This window comes from Euprymna scolopes, chromosome 15 (assembly GCF_053919585.1).
Source record: "Euprymna scolopes isolate OS-2025 chromosome 15, ASM5391958v1, whole genome shotgun sequence".
Taxonomy (NCBI): Eukaryota; Metazoa; Mollusca; class Cephalopoda; order Sepiida; family Sepiolidae; genus Euprymna; species Euprymna scolopes.
The window spans coordinates 105,795,687-105,815,983 of NC_136496.1; the positions used below are offsets into that span (position 1 = coordinate 105,795,687).

General features: G+C 32.6%; 2 protein-coding genes across 3 annotated transcripts in view; one reads left to right on the forward strand and one right to left on the reverse strand.

Moving 5' to 3' along the window:
• Window positions 1–20,297, reverse strand: part of LOC145294209 (serine protease 1-like) — a 165,411-nt gene that overhangs the window by 143,778 nt on the left and 1,336 nt on the right. The window lies entirely within an intron of this gene.
• The window catches only part of LOC145294049 (carbohydrate sulfotransferase 11-like), a 156,919-nt gene that overhangs the window by 109,945 nt on the left and 26,677 nt on the right, over window positions 1–20,297 (forward strand). The window contains exon 1 of one of the 2 annotated variants that reach the window (XM_080141037.1): window positions 18,746–19,017. The exons of the other annotated variant lie outside the window; for it this stretch is intronic. The gene's annotated coding sequence lies outside the window, so the exon portion shown is untranslated. Of the gene's footprint in view, window positions 1–18,745; window positions 19,018–20,297 lie in introns of those variants that run through there. 2 annotated transcript variants of the gene reach the window in all.

Consider the following 20,297-nt stretch of genomic DNA (forward strand, 5'->3'; position numbering starts at 1 on the left):
GGATAGTTTTATGCCTTCTTTCGTCTCCAGTGTTTCCTTTCTTATAATTGATAGTGCGCACTTTTCCATATCAAACTCCATTTGGATATCCTGGCTGAAGATCCGGATATTGTTTATTAGGGTCTCTTGTTCCTTTTCGGTCCTTGCAAAAAGTTTCAGATCGTCCATGTACATCATGTGTTTCATTTTCTCCTCCGTGTTAGAGAACTTTCATCCAGCGTGACACTTTCTCAGTATATTGTTTGGGGGCATCATGGCTATGATGAACAGCAATGATGATACTTGGAAGATGTTTCTCTTATGTGTTGTCCATCAGCTGCCAATTCCAGTCTCCATGTTCTCATTGCATTTTCTATTACGTTGATGATCCCGCTTGGTATTTTATACATTTTTAGGCATTCTATTATTCATGCTTGGTGATCCTGCCCTACGCGTTTTTGTAGTCAATCCATGCCACGGCTAAATTCTTTTTCCTTCTTTTTACCTCCTTAAGAATATTTTAATTTCTATATAGCAGATCATATGTTCCTCGTTTTCCTTTTTGGCATCCTTTCTGTCCCTCGGGAAGAATCCCACGATTATTCAGGGCATGGAAGAACTGTTCCCTCAGCTATTATTATTATTATTATTATTATTATTATTATTATTATTATTATTATTATTATTATTATTATTATTATTATTATTATTATTATTATTATTATTATTATTTATATTATTATTATTTATATTATTATTAGTTATTATTATTATTTATATTATTATTACTATTATTTATATTATTATTATTATTTTTGTTATTATTATTTATATTATTATTATTATTTATTATTATTATTTATATTATTATTATTGTTGCTGTTATTGTTATTATTACGATTATTATTGCTATTATTATTGTTATTGTTATTATTGTTATTATTATTTATATTATTATTGTTGTTGTTATTATTGTTATTATTATTGCTGTTATTATTATTGTTATTATTATACTTATTATTATTTTATTATTATTTATTATTAATTATTTATTATTATTATAGTTATTATTATTACTATTATTTATCATGTATTATTATAGTTGTTATTATTATTGCTATTATTATTATTATTGTTATTATTTTATTATTTTTATTATTATTTTTATTATTATTTATATTATTATTATTGTTTTTATTATTATTATTGTTACTATTATTGTTATTATCATTTTATTATTATTAATATTATTATTGTTTATTATTATTTTATTATTATTAATATTATTATTGTGTATTATTTATTATTATTGTTGTTGTTATTGTTATTATTATCATTTATATTATTATCGTTGTTGTTGTTATTGTTATTATTATTGCTATTATTGTTATTGTTATTATCATTATTATTATTGTTAGTATTATTGTTATTATTTTTATTATTATTGTTATTATTATTTATATTATTGTTGTTGTTGTTATTATTATTATTTTTATTATTATTATGGTTATTATTTTTATTATTATTATTATTATTATTATTATTATTATTATTATTTTCGCCATTGTTATAATTATTTATATAGCTATGTTTTTTATCACATTTAAATTAAATTTGGCCATTTTTCCTTTTAATGTTAGAATTGTATGCTTTTTAACACGCATCAAAGTATGTCTCTCATGCTGTCTAGACAACTTTCGCTGTCTGGGTTGACACGTATACATTTGCAATTCTAATTTGAATTGATCTAATGTTCCAATATAATGTCTGTCCTTACTATTTGACGCCAAATCAACCATGAGTGTAGTTCAGTTGGTTATGTGTAAGTGACTCAAAATCAGCTTTGCTATTTGGAGTCTTTTTCGGCAACTGTAAGAGAAATTTATATTCATTAAAGCTACATTCAACTCCTTTTCCAATTGGATTATTTCTCGCTCTGAAATTACTTCTCCATTTGGATTATTTTTTACTACAACTCACCTGTCGCGTTCTACTGACTTTAAAATTCTGAATATTTGTTTTTAAAAAATTTCCTTCGCTTTTGGGATTTACCATCGAGTGAGTTTTCATCATGCACACTGGAACTTTTACTCCTGCTTAGTTTTTGTTTTCTCTGCCAATATTTGCCGTATTTACGCATGTTTTTAACTGGCATGGACACATTTTCTTTTGCAATTTATGACTAACCATCAGAAAGTGCTTCTTCATTTAATGCCATAACCAGCAAATTTTAGCTCGGCTATAATAATAATTTGCTGATTTCTTTCTTCCCTCTGAAGAGAAGATTAGTAATAATAACATTCTTTGAAACACTGCGGAATAAGGATTTTTTAAAAACTGTTTTGGAGTATTCTGTCAAACAAAAAACTTAATTGTAAATTTTAATTAACAGTCTTAATTTCTTCTCTTTCTTTTATATATATATATATATATATATATACAAATATATATATAAGAGAACTAAAATTAAAACTGTAAGTTGAACTTTACAATCAAAATTTATTGTTCAACTGAATACTCCAAAAACCAATTTACAAAGTCCTTATTCCACAGAGTTTCAAAGAATGCTATTCTTGTTATTCTCATCAGATGACAGAAAGAAATCAGCAAATTATACTTGTAGCAATGCTAGAATTTGCTAGTTAAGGCATTAAGTGAAACCGCAATTTATTGTAGTTTTGATTGTCAACTTCAACTTACAGTTTTAATTTTCTTTCTACTCTCTAAGTTCTAAGTTCTACTCTCTATTGCGTATTGAGCTTTTTTAATTCAGTTAGGATTAAATTTTCTATATATAAATACTGTTATTTATATTAGTTTGAAGTTTACCATTGCGCATATCAGGTAAACACTACATCCCTTTGTTTTCATTAAATATATATATATATATATTAATCTCTTTAACCTATAGGGTTTCGATGTCTACCATCTCATCAGAGGAGAGAAAATATTAGCAAATACTTATAAAGGTATGCACCCTATTTGCTAAAGTCAGTGAGACATGGAAAGTCAAAGTCAAAATAATAAATTTATCAGAAGTCCTGTAGCAGGAGGATTTGCAGAAAAAGGATATGAAAGTTTTTTTAGATCCAACTTTCTTGGTAAAATCCATGTTATGCGTTCTTTACATCCGTTTGGTAATAAGGTCCAAGTTATATATTGGGTAATGCGCATAGCTGTGTAGATATCCGAATCGGGCAAGTGCTTGACATCGAACCCCTATAGGTTAAGGAGATTAATTTTCTAAAGTATTCTTTGTCTTGCTTAGAATAAGATATGAAACTCAACCACTTCATTTCATTTCAATGAGAGTTTTTTGAAATTCATTGAATCACAATTTAATTTATTTGCTCTATCTTGCATATCGAGCAATTCTTGTTTAGATGGGATAACTTATAGACTATTACTGCCAGTAATATTTTGTAAACTTTACAATCTCACGTTTCCATAACAACTGATTGTTAACTAAAAACTATTCTGTAAATATATATATATATATATATATATATATATATATATATATATATATATATATACATTGTGCTAGAAAATTTTAATCCTAAATGCTACACAGTTATGTACAATGTCGAAAATATCTCTACTATTATATAAAAGAAACTTTGTCTGTGTGAGAGAGAGTTTTTTTTTGGGGGGGGGGGATTCCTAAGCGGCTAGGTGGTGCGGTTTTATTGCACACAAATTTACTTTATGTATCTAGCAGTGTCTTCGATAGGTTTTGTATTGGAATGTCTTCGATAAGTATCGATAGTTGATAATCGAAAACATACCATGAAAGAAGGAAGAGGCGATCTTATACAGCCTAACATCGCAAGTGCGTTCAAAATTAACGTTTAGAGCACAATTGACTCATGATATTTGACGTTTGCATTTTAAACTTTGATTCATTATATAAAAATAATTTTATAAAACTAACAGAAGGTTCTCTACAGTGCAATGTAAACTAGAGTATATTGTGCACTAAGTTATTGCGGGGAGGCATATAAAGCTTTCTGCTGGTGCAGCGCTGTGAGTCCCCGACTAAAGCAGGTAATTAAATCATTTTATCGAAAAATTGGCGATTTCACCGATTTTGATGAAAATAAAATATCGGAGGGTGAAACATTCATTGATAATTATTCAATCTCTGACAACGTCGGGTCTCCCTGCTAATGCATACAAAATAGAATTGGACGTAATAGTTAAATGTAACCTATCAGCGTAATAAAACCAATTAAGAAACCATAATAAATGAATAATTAATGAATTAAAGTTCGTTTTTCAAAAAATATGCAAATTAGTTCACCTTCATTTCGTCGTTTGTATATCCATGACTGAATATATTAAGAAGTTCGTTTTAATGATTCTTTTTTTAAATAGAAAAAGTAGTCTTTAAATATCGATGTAAGTGCGACGAAAAACACAGTTTTCCATAGATATAGACAGATAGATAACGAAAACTAATTTGAATGCATAAAAAGATTTTTTTCTCGCCTTTTTCATGGCCGCGACCTTTATAAAGTACCATTCCATTTTCTAAATCGACGAAAGCAAATAAAGTCTAAAATAAAAATAAATAAATCAATTGAATTCACAACACCGTGTCAAAAATTACTCACGACTCGGTATATATTTCTCGACGTATGTTAATGGGTCTGCGCACCAGTTCTGTGGGTCGGCTCCAAATTCGCTGAGAAATTCGCTAAATGTCATCGATGTGCACGCGTCCACATAAGAAATGCCTACAACGACGGTAATGAAGATATAAGAAATGTATAAACGACCCATCCTCCCGGAGACTTTAATGGCATGCTGAGAAAATAGGAAAATATGCAGATCCGTTTATATCTAAGTCTCATCCATTATTATTTTATTTTATTTATTTTATTTGGCATAATGTATTGTTAAATTGTATATGTACCATTGAATCTTCAAGCGTGCTTTTAGATATCTACATGATATTTGCCCGCGTTGCGACATTAGGACTAATTATATTCTACTTTGTGAAACAGATGAAATTCAATTTCGTTTCGTTATTTTCATAGAAATTCAATTTCGTTTCGTTATTTTTATAGAAATTCGATTTAGTTTCGTTAGTTTTAATAATCGTCTTTAATCCTGCAATTACAATGAACGTGATAACAATGACGACTCTGTTTTGTTTTTTGTTGATTTTTTATTTTATTATTTTATTTTTTATTTTTTGTTTAACGGACAGATGGTATCAATTATTGAACTTGCAGTTTCTATTTATATAAATTCGATATTACATTTATGAACGCTCATAGTGTCGTATTATAAACACGTAGATGAAACGATCGCTCTATGTTTACTAATATTGTACATTAAATGTATTCGATTTTTACCATGGAAATATTTCTGCTTCAAGTTGTCCTCACGTTGTTTGTCAACATGATTGCTTATTTAATACCAGTTCGATATTTATTGTTAGGCACGAGCAAGATATCAACTCAAATCCTCTATTCTATAATAAAAGCGATATATAAATATATATATATATATATATATATATATATATATATATATGTATATATATATATGAGGGCAAAACAGTTAATAAAACATGTTAAAAAACACTTTGAAAAAGAGTTAAAAACATATTTAATCTGAAAAGGAAACACTTGATAAGTGGATAGTCCTTAATCCGCAGAGTTTCGAAGAAATGCTTTCCTTCTCATCAGAGGGTAGGAATAAACAAAATGCGGGATCGGATTTTTCATGCAAAAGTATTTGATGAAACTACAAGTAAGTCAAAGATCTTACTTGATAACAAAAGGTGAAGTAGAGGGAATATGGTGAAGAAAAAGGTGATTACACGCGAATGAATAGTCTGGTGAAAGGTAAATGATCCAATGACGGTAAAATCCAAAAATATAAATCACAGAAAGTTAATTGAAATTCCATTCGCACAAGTAAAATCCAAGGAAATCACATAATTGGAAATGGTCCAAAATAATCCAAAAGGCCGAAATCCATGGAATAATTCACAAATATGTACAAGGAAAAGGGGAAAAATTTCCAATAATATTAATAAAAGAAAAATAAGATATGCGTTTGACACGGCTGCCGAGACATAATGTAATTAAGAAAGATCAGGGAAGAAGAAGAGAAAAAAATTAGTGAAGAAGAGAGAGAGAAAAAAATTAAATGGTGATATAATTAAATATAAAATAGAAAAGCAAATACCAAAATGACCCAGTCAAAAAGGATGTTAAAAGGCGCGAAAAATATAGACAAAAAAATAGGTCAACTGAAATGTACAGGTTATTACTAAAGGTAATGTCAGCAAGGGTTGTTAAGGATACTAAATGGAAAAAATAAATTAATTAATAAATATAAACAGTAATCTACGGACGTGCGTGTTTCGAAGCACTACTCCTCTTCAGCGTAGCTTGACTGTTGTTAGGATTCGAACCCCGGAACTTATGTATTTCAGTCCAGCGCCCTAACCCATTACGTTATGATGCCATAGACGATTTACTGTTTAGTTTTTATCGTTTATCTGCTTACGTGGTTTTTGTTGTTGATTTTTTAAACGATGTTATGGTTAACGTCACCGCCTCGGAGATCCGGTGTTTTTCTTAGAAAGTCGTCCATTATATATATATATATATATATTACTAGTAATTTACATGGCGTTTGTGAGCTGTGACGTTGTTTGACTGTGTAAATAATTATGTAATCGCTCACATTCTGAAAATTCTATTACTAATTGTCTCGCTAGATTAGCTTGTTGGATGACATCATCCTAGCAAGTATAAAATTCCTACTTGTGAGACATCAGTTTGGGTTATAGCTTGATTGGGTGACCACATCCTTTGTTCGAGACGAAGTAGGTCCGTTCCATAGTCCGGTTTTGCTGCGGTTTATTGATCTGTGTTTTTAATAGACTTTTTTGTGTGTGGCGGGTTTGTTCAGGTGGTAGAGGGCTCACCTTGCATGCAAAAGGCTAGGGTTTTGAATCGCAAGTTCGGATATGTTTAACTGATGAGCCCAAATATGGGCGAAATGCGAGTCTTAGACTTTCCGTTTCTTAGTTGTCATGGCTCTTGTGAAATGTGACGTCGTTTGGCTGTGGAAATAATTATATATATATATATATATATATATATATATATATATATATATATATATATATATATATATATGTAACAAAACAGCTCCTCCGGTCGGTACCGATTGTTTCCGCATAACGAAACGGAACTGTAAAAATATACCGAAAGTTTTACATTCAAAAATATAGCATGTAAAAATTTCTGTATATTTTTACAGTTCGCGTTTCGTTATGCGGAAACAATCGGTACCGACCGGAGGAGCTGTTTTGTTACATATTAGTCTTTATTATAAAATAGTTGCTAGTCTAGTCGAGATGAAGAGTTGTGATAAAGCGAAACGGTCTGTCTGCTGGTAACTATAAATGCTCCATATTTTGGGTTGAGCATGATGGTGAGTGAAATAAAAAAAAATGACACTAGCGCATAATGTTATTTTGTGTATACAAATAAAGCCTAAGGAGTTTGGACAATGTTGATCATTATAGTTTCTCAGCAGCCCAAATTGTGTAACGGTTATTCGGTTGAGTTTTGATCTTAGCTTAAGGCACTTGCTAGCCTAGCCACACTGAAAAGCTGTAATACAGCGAGACAGTCTGTCTGTGGATGACTATACATAAAAATTTTGCTATATTGCAACTCGAAATATTTTTCCATATTACCAATCATTTGTTTTGATAAAAATCCTCGGTACATTTTACAGATTTTTTTTCGTTCACGGGGTACAGTCAATATTTGTAACTCAACAGTGGATATTTTTTCGTGGACTCAGAAAAAAAGTTTTCAAAGAGAGTTTAAGGATTAAAGTTGAATTCTGTATATTAAAATATATATAAAGATATATTCAAGTTAAGAATTTATTGTTTGAAACAAGGAATATATGCAGAAGAATTTGATTTATAATGAATTCCTTAATTTGTGCTTTAACTCATATATACTTTTTTACCCGGTGGTCACCACTTATCAAGGCCCGGAAGCCACTCAGGGATAAGGGTTATTGCAAGTACATTACGTTAGTGTGGAGATTTGATGAAGTGTTTACTTAAGGGGGCGGTCATTAGGAATTTATTAATGTTGGACTTGAAGACATCCAAGTTGTAGTCAGGTGGGAAGCAGGCAGACGGAACAGAGTTCCACAGGCGTGCAATTATAAAAAAGAAACTTTGTTCATGGAATCTACGTTTTGATTTACGCAAAGATAAAGAGTGGGAGAAATTTTTCACGGTGGATTCGGCTAGACAGTTGTTTTTCGTGAAAGATTGGCGAGGGGGGACCAGAGATTGGAGTTCAGACGAGCACCTGCCATGGAAATAACGATAAAACAAGGATAGGCTCGCAATGTCTCTTCTGTGGGAGAGAGGTTGCAAGGTAGAGAAAAGGGCATCCCCCACTAGGCCACGAAGTCTATTTTGTACTCTGTCAAGGAAGGATAGAGTGTTTTTAGCAACTCTTGCCCAGATATGGCAGCAGTATTTCATCCTTGGACGTACTTGGCTTTTATATAGATAGAGAATTGCATCAGTAGTGAGATATCTTCTGAAGCGGTAGAAGGATCCCACCATCTTTCCAGCGACCTTGGCAACAGGCTTTATGTACGTGTTCCATTTCAGATCAGGAGTAAAGGTCAAACCCATAAGCTTGTCAAAACACGGGGCCTCTCTCAGACGAGAGCCATCCATCCCAATTGATGTCAGATGGGGATCAGAGCGTTGATGATGTAAGGATAGGAGTTTGGTTTTAGATGCATTAAAGGTAACCAGCAGCGTCTTCCCCCACTGAACCACACGCTCGAGATCAGAGGACAGAGAATCAGAGAGAACTTTGTCATTTACAGTCTTTGATGTGTTGCCGTAGATGGTCGTGTTATCAACATAGATGTCAACGAATGATTTAAGTATGTGTTTAGGGAGGTCATTAATGTATATCAGGAAGAGAGTTGGGCCTAGGATTGACCGCTGAGGGACTCCAGCATTAATACTGCAGGCCTTTGATTTTTGTCCATCGACCACTACTCTTATGAGCCTATCGGAGAGAAATGATTTAATGATTGAGAAAACATTTCCAGTTATACCGTAGCTGGAAATCTTGTGAAGTAGACCCTTATGCCATACCTTATCGAAGGCTTTTGATATGTCAAGAGTAATTGCCCTAGAAAGGAAGCCTTTGTCAAGAGATTCACTAATCCTGTGGGATATAACCGTCAGTATCTCTGCGGTAGATCTTGCAGAGCGGAAACCATATTGTGTGTCATTAAGAAGGTTATTCCTGCTGAGGTGGTTGACTATTTCTCTATTTAATATTGATTCCAGCAACTTACTCATAACACAGATGAGACTTATTGGTCTGTACTGAGAGGGAGATGACTTATCACCTGAATTCTTAAATACAGGGCAAACTGATGAGGTCTTCCAGGGCGTCAGAAAGCACTTCTCCTTAAGGCAGCACTTAAACAGTTTCGTAAGTATGGGAGCAAGTTATGGTTGAAGCTCTTTTAACACTATAATTGGGATGCCGTCAGGGCCAGTTGCTTTACTGGAATCAAGGTTCTTGATTAGCTTGGCGACCTCATGCACGGATATTTGTATGTTACCTAGCGTGTTCTGTGTTATAGGAGGAAATATGGGGAGTTGATGGCCTTCGTCGCATAGGGTAGAATTAGCTGCAAAGTTCTTGGCAAATAGTTTGGCCTTGTCGGACGCTGATATATATAAAAACTAATCCTCTTCTTAAAAATTTCGAAATACTGAAGGAACTTAAAATACATCAAGATAAGTTTGAAATAGTTCCTATTGATAAAGCAGCAATATAGCTTTTATATGTAAAAAATATTATATACAACGTTTATTGATAGAAGTAGGAATTATAGTTAAAGTTTCAGATACATATAAAGTAAGTAATATTAATTCAGATAGCATTATTCTGATTAATAGTATAATTAGTAAAACAAAGTAGGATTAAAGTTAGAAAAAAAACTTCCATGTGTGTATTGGATACCTAAAATGCACAAAAAATCCAGTTAGCGCTAGGTTTATAGTAGGTTCAAAGACGTGCATTACTAAACCTTTAAGCGAAGCTATATCCAAAGTGTTTAAATTAATTATAAATCAAATAAATAATTTCCATCAGAAAAGAAAATAGTAATATAAATCTATTTTGAGTGGTAAATAATTCACAACCACTGAAAGAAAAATTAGATAATAAATTCAAGATTAAAAACAAAATCTATAGCGACTTATGATTTTAGTATGCTATTTACTACAATTTCACACGGAAAACTTATAAAAAAATTAAATGATACTATAGATTTAGCTTTTGAAGGTGTCAAAGTAAAATATATAGACTTTTCAAAGTCTAAAGCTTTCTGGTGTTAAAATAAAAATAGCAAAACTAGTTTTTCTAAAGGTATTTTAAAAATACTTATAAGCCATCTTATTAAAGAATGTTATTTTCAAATAGGGAATAAAATATTACTCCAAAGGATAGATATCCCAATGGGATTCGATCCTGCACAATTTTGGACAAATCTGTATTTACATAGACTCGAGTATATACATATGTCATCACAAATAGAAAATGATATATCTAAAACATATAATTTTCATGGGTGTAGGAGATTTATAAATGACCTTATATGTATAAACGATAATGATTAATTCGAAAAAAATAAACACATTTCTGGATTTTGATAAAAAAAATATTGAGGATGGGATTTTTCTTTATAAAATATTCGATAAGAGAAACTCTTTCCCCTTTCAAATAGTTCGTATGCCGTATAAAGATAGTACCTGCCCTGTTTTTATGTGTTATTGAACCATTACGTCAGAGTTTGGGGGAATAGCTTGCGTTACTTAAACATTACTAGATTTTACACTCCCAGTTTCTATCTTAGTAATAATGATGATAAAACAAGGTGGGAATAAAACTAAAATATTAAAACAGTTAAATAAAGCATTTGTTCGTTATCCTGATACTTTTGAGTCGTATAAATTTAATCAGATTATATTAATAAAGGAAATCCAAAATTATATTAGTAATGTATAAAATGTATTATATAAAAATGTATATTTTTATAACTATTTTTAACCTTTTATATATTTTTAATTAAAAAAAATAAGAATGTAAATATATAAAGTAATAATCATGGTAGGAGGTGATAAGTAGTCAAATGGTTAATCTTATAAATAGACACTGGTAACTTAAAAAATATATCCATTTTGAATATCTGTAACATATTTTTCTTAAGATCAAGGGAGGCGGTGTTTGGTCAACACTGCTGGGGAGTCATTATTTTAACACGCTGTTTAGTTTTTAAAACCCCGAAACAGTGTTTCATGGTAAACAACTGATGATCCCTAAAAGTAGTAGTTCACTAGTATATATATATATATATATATATATATATATATATATATATATATAGTGATTTATAAAATATATATGGCGATTAAGCTGCACTGAATATTCGGCGTTTCATCCACTCTAGGATTCGTCAGGCTTATGTAATCGCCATGTATATTTTATAAATTACTAACTAGCTCTACCTCCGTATTGAGCACTTTCAAGTAAATACTTAAAGTTCACGCATAAATCTATACTTTTGTATATTAATTTTATGTGAGTAAATGAAATAGTTATATATATATATACTAGTATTTCAGCCGGTTTTGCTCGGGCCTATGTACTGTTCATAAATTAAGTGCACGCACGCACAAGCACACACACACACACACACACACACACACATATATATATATATATATATATATATATATATATATAAGTTAAACTCATATCCAGGTAACTTACATCTAAAATTTCAAGTGTTTAGACCCAAAATTGGCGGAGGAGTTTGGTAGAGTCTTCCAATACCAACTCATTCAACTCTAAACAGCTAAATTTTCGCCCCAAAAACTGATTAAAAATAGTTTGTTAGATACTAGCAAGCCGCCCAGCGTTGCCCGATCGTAAAATACTCATCAGAGTGGCAGAATCTTGCGTGGGGTCCCGATTTCTAATCTCGCTAGATTCAGCCACTCTGATGAGTCTTAGAGGACGAAACACGTGTCAGTGGATGATTATATTTTAAAAATAATATATATATACTAGCAAAAGTACTCGTCGTTGACTGGGTGCAAAAACAGCCTACAGAAAATGGACTCTGATTTATGAAAGTATGATAGATTATGAAAAGGAAGGGTTGTAAATTTGTGTTGAATTTGTGGGTATCAAAACGAAAGTAGAATATGATGAAAGTAAAAATAAAATAGATAAACCCCATAATTTATTATACCATACCTGTTCACACTGAAACACTTATCACAATATTCTGTGAATCTATATTAAAAACCCTTGTTAAACTTTGTGACATATTTCCATTCTATGGATGTCAGGTGCGAACGAACACACCATAATTTTATTATACCATATTTCTTCAAACTGAAACATAATTATCAAAGTATACTTACGCAGATAGATATGGAAAGTCTTTATTAAAGTGTGTGCCTATTTCCATTCTATGGAGGCCAGGCACGAACGCAGACCCCCACAATTTTATTATACCATCCATATTTAAGTTAAAACATACTTATCAAAGTATTCTTATGTACATCTATATCAAAAACACTTGTAAACGTTTTTTTTTTTAAGTTTTAAATTTTAATTTCCATACTTTGTGGACCAGGCACGAACGCAGACCCCACAATTTTAATGAACCACCGTTGTGCCAGATCAAACATACCCATTCCTGTGTCTCGATACATTTTCTATCATTATATGTAATCAGTTTTTTTTAAATAGTCAACCATATAGGACCTTTTCGTGACCAGACACACACACACACACATATTCAGTTTTATATTATATTATATATATATATATATATATATATATATATATATATATATATATATATATATATATTATGTATTTTTATTAAGTAATAATTATAGAGACGGTACGAGTAAATAAGAATGCAAATATATGAAAAATAATACTAATAACAAAAAAATGGGGTGATAAATATTAGAATTGATTCAAATAAACACTATATAAAAACAGCAGATTGTAAATAGGCACATAAATTTGTGGAGAAAAGGACGGAGGACACAGATAAGAAATATTTTAAATGATATGAATTGGTTAGCTTTAATTTATGTGGAAGAAAAAACTAGATCCGGTATTAAAAGTAATTTTGTTCGTGCATTTTAAGGGATATCGTGTTTGATAAACAATGCTGGAAATCCTTGCTGATTTTAATTGTTGTTTTGTTTTTAAATTCTAGAAACAGTGTTTCATGGTAAACAACTGATGATCTCTTTAAGGACATTGTTAGTTCATGTAAGTAAAACTATGCAGCGATACAGAAGATTAACTGACTTAATGAAGGGCATTTTTATAGTTTTAAATGTTTTAAAAATCTTCCAAGACTATATATATATATATATATATATATATATATATATATATATATATATATATTATTTGTTCAATTTAGGTAAGCAAAATTACCATTGGTCACGGCAATTAAAGATCATGTCTCGACTAAGACCAGAGGCTATTATTGTTGTTACCTGATAAAGTCCTTTTAGACTTAAACAGTATATTTATTGTCGCGACTAACTGTAATTTTGTTTACTTAAATTGAATAATATATTAGCTGGAAGGTCAGCTGATGGTCTACTTGTGTCGCATGTATGGTATTCTGCATAACCAATTGTTCAGCACCCCTTACCTAACTGAAACTTTAAAAAAAAAATGACAGTACAATCTAAAATTACGCTTAAACCAGGACAAAACTCAAAGAAAATCAACTTGCCTCCTTCCTTGAGGTTTGCATTTACTACCATCCGTGGGCTTAGAACTAATTTAAATGATGTTGAAGCATTTCTTCTAACAAACACCCCAGATATCTTAGCACTAAGTGAGACTTATCTACACTCCTCCATCCCCTCTAACTACTTTAACATGCCATGATATCTCTCACTCTGCCGTAAGTACTCTGACAGACATATGCACGGGCTTGGAGTCTATATTCGAAACATTCTCCCCCTGACTAGAGAAAGAAAACCAGAATCGGACGATCAAGCCTTTATGTGCTTAGACTTAACATGCAGCATAATATTAGTTACTTTTATTTTCTCTGCCACTCTCCCTCGACCTAGGACTGTACCCTAATAAACAAAGTCTCTGACAGCATAGATACAGCACTTTCCCCTGACACTAGCGCACAAGTTCATGTATTTGGTGACTTCAATGTCCACCACAGTAACTAACTTGGATTCTCTAATTACAAAGACGCAGCTGGTATCACAACACACAGCTTCTCTATATCTCATTCCCTATCACAGACGGTTACGTTTCCAACCCGTTTCCCTGACCAGCAAGAGCAACACGCATCACTTTTAGATCTGTGATTAGTTCCTGATGATTGTGTTACGAACGCCCACATCCCACTTGGGAACGCTGATCATGTAGTGATAGTATTTAAAATCACCCTAAACTCTAGAGCCAAAATGGAAGAGCCATTGCTCAAAACAACGAGATATTATAAAAGGGCAGACTGGGAAGCCATAACAGATCTCATTAGAGACGCTCCATGGCAAAATATCTTTTCACTTCCTGCTGAACAGTGCGCAAATGAGACCACTGAATGGTTCAAAACAGCAATTGAAGCACATGTTCCTATGGGGAAATTTTATAGCAAGCCCCACTCTCCCCAATGGTTTATTTCCACATGTGCAGCTGCCATCGCACAAAGGCAGCACGCATACCGCAGATTTAACCGACATAAATCCAGTTCAAACAGACAGAAGTATAAAGAAGCCAGAAGTAACTGTAAGAAAGAAATAGCGACAGCTAAGAGAGAATTTACTGAAACCACCCCAAAAACGCATCGAAGCTCAGAAATTAGGAAGCCGTGACATCTGGAAAATCTACAACAGTGTAGTAAATAATGGGCACTCAACAATTCCCCACTATCCAACAATCATGAAGTTGTTTGCTCAGCAACCGAGAAGGCTAACATGCTTGCCAGTCGGTTCGCTTCCAACTCCACACTAGACCCTGCTAACCACCCTCTCCCAGACTTTCCTTTGCGGACAGACGCCACACTTGACGATCTGAAAATCACCCCTGCTCAGGTGCATGCTATCATAAAAAATCTTGACACTTCAAAAGCATGTGGACCTTACCTGATCATATCCCGGCTATGCTATTAAAAAAGTGCTCCGCTGAAGTAGCTCTAATCCTCTCCAAACTTTACAACAAATGCCTTAATGAATCTTGCTTTCCTGCCTGCTGGAAAACTGCTTCTGTTGAACCAGTTTTTAAGAATTCTGGCGAAAGAACTGACCCAGCAAATTACCGCCCCATTAGCCTCCTCCCATTTTTTGTCAAAATATTATTTGAGTCCATAATTAACCAAGCTCTAGTCCATCACCTTACAGATGCTAAACTTCTTACCGACCAACAATACGGATTTAGGCAAGCCCGTTCCACAGCAGACATTCTAACTGTAATCTCTGAGCGTATATACTATTCACTTGACAAAGCAGGGGAGGGTAGAACAGTAGCTCTAGATATATCTAAGGCTTTTGACAGGGTATGGCACGAAGGTCTTCTCAGGAAAATCAGATCATACGGTATCACTGAAAGAATACTTAACATAATTAAATCCTTCTTAGATAAGAGAAAACTCCAGGTTGTCCTCGATGGCCGTACATCTAAACAATATGATATAAATGCGGGAGTGCCTCAGGGGTCTATCCTTGGACCTCTATAATTCCTCATATTCATAAATGACCTCCCTGACAAAATTACCTGTGAGATGGGTATATATGCTGATGACACCACGCTCTATAACAGACACGACAGGAAAACAAATGAACACATATCTAAAGAAATGGCAGAAACACTAGAGGATGACCTCCAATCTGTAGTGGAATCGGGACAAAAATGGATGGTCACATTCAATGCTGCCAAGACTAAACTTGTTTCCTTCAATAACTACAAGAAACCTTCTCTACCACCAATAGCAAAAACACATTCTGACGCATTCGTCCAAGATTTCTCCTTTTATTAACTCACAGTGACGCTTTTCCAGTGATTTTCAATTGATGAAATAAATTTTATTTGTTCTATTGTCTTGTTTGGCTAGACAATATATCATTCAGTGACTGTTGTTCAATCAATCACTCGTGTTCAATAACTAAGACGAGTCATTCATTGTTTGTTTGACATAATAAGACACGTTATCGATTATTTCAACCTCCAAGCTGCAGGTACTTATCTGGAATTGGCATGAATAAAACATAGTATTACAATTATAAAAGATAGATCATTGATGAAATTCCAATTTACATCGGATCTGAAGGATGAAATCTGTAAGCATTTAGCTGCCATTTAGTGAAAATTCTTTAAATAATTTCTTCTAAGAGAAATTTGAAATGAAAAAGAAAATATGATACGTTTTAAACCATCCTGTGCGTTAAATTACAATAGATTTATGTATCAAGGCAAAAAAAAAGTTTAATGTTATACGGTGTTGTTATTGTGCAAAGAATATTACAAATGCAAGGAAACGTAATGAAATATTTGTTTCTTGTTTGATATTTTTCTATAAAAACTGATTTGTCATCCATCTTGAAAAGAACTGTGTTAAATATCAGGTTGACAAGAAAGTGCTTGCCATTTTTAACTTTTAAATTCATATAAATATATTTTGCCTGAAACAAAGATTTATTGAGCGAACAAGGCACTTTTACCAACGCAAAACAAGTGTATTTATGCCAGTATCGTAAAAATCGTTCTGATGGTGATGAAAGCGTTGAAGGCGTTTTTGATACCGCTTAGGTTTTTGAAGCGTTTCTCACGTAGAAAGTTGCTTGAAAAGGTGAGAATCAGTAGATGAGAGTACAGCGGATGAGGCAGTTTTCTGTATCCTAATTCGTTTAACTTCTGTAGGGCGGTTTAGAAACTCGCAGTCGGGCGTTGTCGTGAAGGAGAATTGGCGTTTACTGTTGACTAATGTTGGGTGTTGTTATCGAAGTTTCTGATGCATTTCATCCATTTTTGGACAGAAATTCGCTGCTGTAATGGTGTCGCCTGCATTCAAAAAGCTGTAATGGATGAGACCGGTTGCAGACAATTAAACAGTCAGCATGATTTTCTTTTGGTGCAACTCTGGCTTCGGGAAATGCCGTAGAACTTCTTCGGCATCTAACCACTGAGCACTGTCGTAAAACCCCCACTTTTTATCGCAAGTCACAACCCTGTCGAGATACGAGTCGTTCTTGTTGCGTAAAAGAAGGGAGACGACGCTTCATAACGGCGTTTGTTTTGTTGTCATTCAATTTGTGAGTCATTCATTTATCATGTTTTTTTTTCTTTCCAATCTTTGTCAAGTGGTTGGAAATCGTCGTATACATTACGTCTAATTCAGAAACAAGTTCTTGAACAGTTGTGCGTGAATTGACTTCTTCGACTAAAGCTCTTAATTGATCGTTGTCAACATCTGATGGCCGACCACTGCGCTCATTATGTTCAAGAATCTCGTCGCCGCTACGAAATTTCTTAAACCGCTGTACGTTTAGTTGTGGTTTCTAGGCCAAACGCTTAATTGATATCGCGAGATGTTTCATCAGCTATTCAGCCTAGCTGTAATTGAAATAAGAAAATTGTGTGAATTTGATATATATATATATATATATATATATATATATATATATATATATATATATATAAAGGTATTATAACGACAACTTATTTAAAAATACATCATTTGAAATTAAAATTAAAAATTCCCCGAGAACCTGCTTGTCAACCTAATAAATCAAAGGATAAATAATTTAAGACAGAAATCGTGATTGTCATGTGTCGACCTGTAGTGCGTAACCGTTCACTTCAAAGCGTTTAGAATCAACCACTGTGGCATCAGCAAACAAAACGAGACTAAACGAAATGACCTTCTCTTTACGAACGTAACGGTTGAACAGACGTCACTACGTCATATAGTCTTCTGACCACACCCTACCCTGTAGAAGACTCTATTGAATATGTTCATTAAGGAGCAACAGCTGTAGGAGCACACTTGCTGTTCTTTACTAGATGTTTCGAAACGGGTGTGTTCTAAGGTGGACATTTATTTGAACTCATGTTTAAAGTATTTACTCACGAATAACTCTCTGTGTATCTCTCTATATGTATTACCTATCCCTCTTTAGGTCTCTCTATTTCTATTTAACGTTCCATCTTTCTATCACCTCTCTCTCTTTCTCTCTCTTTCTCTTTCTCTCTCCCTCTCTCTTTATACATATTTACATATATTATCTCTATTCCTCTTTTTATTCTCTTGTGCTTTTTCTCTCTCTCCTCTCCCTCTTTCTTTCTTTCTCTCTCCCTCTCTCTCTCTTTCTATTTCTCTGTATCTATTTATCTTTCAGTCTCTCACTTTGTATAAATAATATATATATATAGAATATATATATAGAATATATATATATATATATATATATATATATATATATATATATATATATATATATATATTCTATCTAACGCTCCTGTCCTTATATGCCTCCTCTTTTTCCTCTTCATATCGCTAATTTATCTCTTTATCTATATTTCTTTCTTTCGGTCTTTCGCGCTCTATCTAATTTTCTACCTTTCTTTTTCTCTCTCTTTCTCTCTCTCTCTCACACACACGCACGCGCGTGCTCGTCTTGTTAACTAGCAACAAATCATTCGTATATTATGTAAAGAGATTTAGTCTGTTAATTGCCTTCCGTGTCCCTTCTATCTTCGACGGACTGAAACGCTACACTGCAGCATCTACGACGAAGGATTTTTCAACTCTGCTGCCTTTTCCATTTGTATAAAGATGGAACAATCAAAGCAACTTTTTGAAACTAAATTTGGGAAAGTAATTTTACCGCGGTTCCGTTTACATCGGATTATATGGCATATTCGATAGGTGAGTTATTTTTATGATCCCGAGATGGGTTTAACTTTTTAATTTTAATCGTATTTCCGTAAGCTTAAAGATATATTTAAAAATATGTATAAGCAGATATATTTATACTAGCAAGACTCATTCATATGTAATATATTAGTGTTAGTATTCTGTAGATGTTCAGCGCAAATGGAGACGCTCTGGTATTATTGTAGCTCTTGTTGTTAAAATTGCAAAAGTATTTATTTAAGCTAGCAGTGATGTCCGGTGTTGCCCGGTCGTAAAGTACGCTTAAATATGCTTTAATTCTTGCAGACTTCGTACATATCATTATAGAGTTAATGTTCTGTCGATTTTTATCTATTATAAAGTTGCGATTTCAAAAATAAAAGGTATATCCATATAACTTGGGTGCTTCAGCTTCAATCGAAACCGAAACTAAAACTTATGAATATATATATATGTGTGTGTTTGTGTGTTCCTTCAGTTATAATCGAAACCAAAACCAAAACTTATGAAGAACCTTTGAGAAAATTATTTATAAAAATAGATGACTTAAGTGCCATCAGCTTTAATCGAAATCGAAACCAAAACTTATGAAAAATTCTTGATAAAATTATTTATAAAAAAAAATAGATTACTGGAGTGTCATCAGCTATAATCGAAACCGAAACTAAAGCTCATGAAGAATTCTTGGTAAATTATTTATTTAAAAAAAGTAGATGACTTGACCGCCATCAGCTATAATCGAAACCAAAGCTTATAAACAATGTTTGATAAAATTATTTATTATAAGAAATGGAAGTTTATCACAATTAAATGACAGTCACTCGGATGTAAGCGTGACACACAAAATAAATAACAGGCGCTATCCTATTAATATATAAATCACTTGGATTCTTCAAACTACTGTTCTTATCTTGAATGTTATTTGCACAAGGTTTCGGTCGATGTCGTCAAAATCGAGAATTTTTTATCGAATTCGAGAATATTTCTATCGAATTCGGGAATCTTTATGTCGAAGTAATAAGAAAATGAAAAAATCTTGAAAAAAACTCTACCAAAACCTGGCAAGAATGGCTAACCACCTCGTCCGCAAAAACCCGTGGTGCAGTGGATAAAGTACTTGTAAAGTTCAGGTGTAAATATCACAATTTTCTGAAGATTGATGGTTTAATCCTCAGTGCAGGCGATACAAAAAATACTTAACACTTCTATTATTTTGAAGTCCCCCACTGCTCCTTGTTTTTCTAACCGTACCAAAATGCAGAATTTGCAATGTAATTTGAACAAAAATCTTG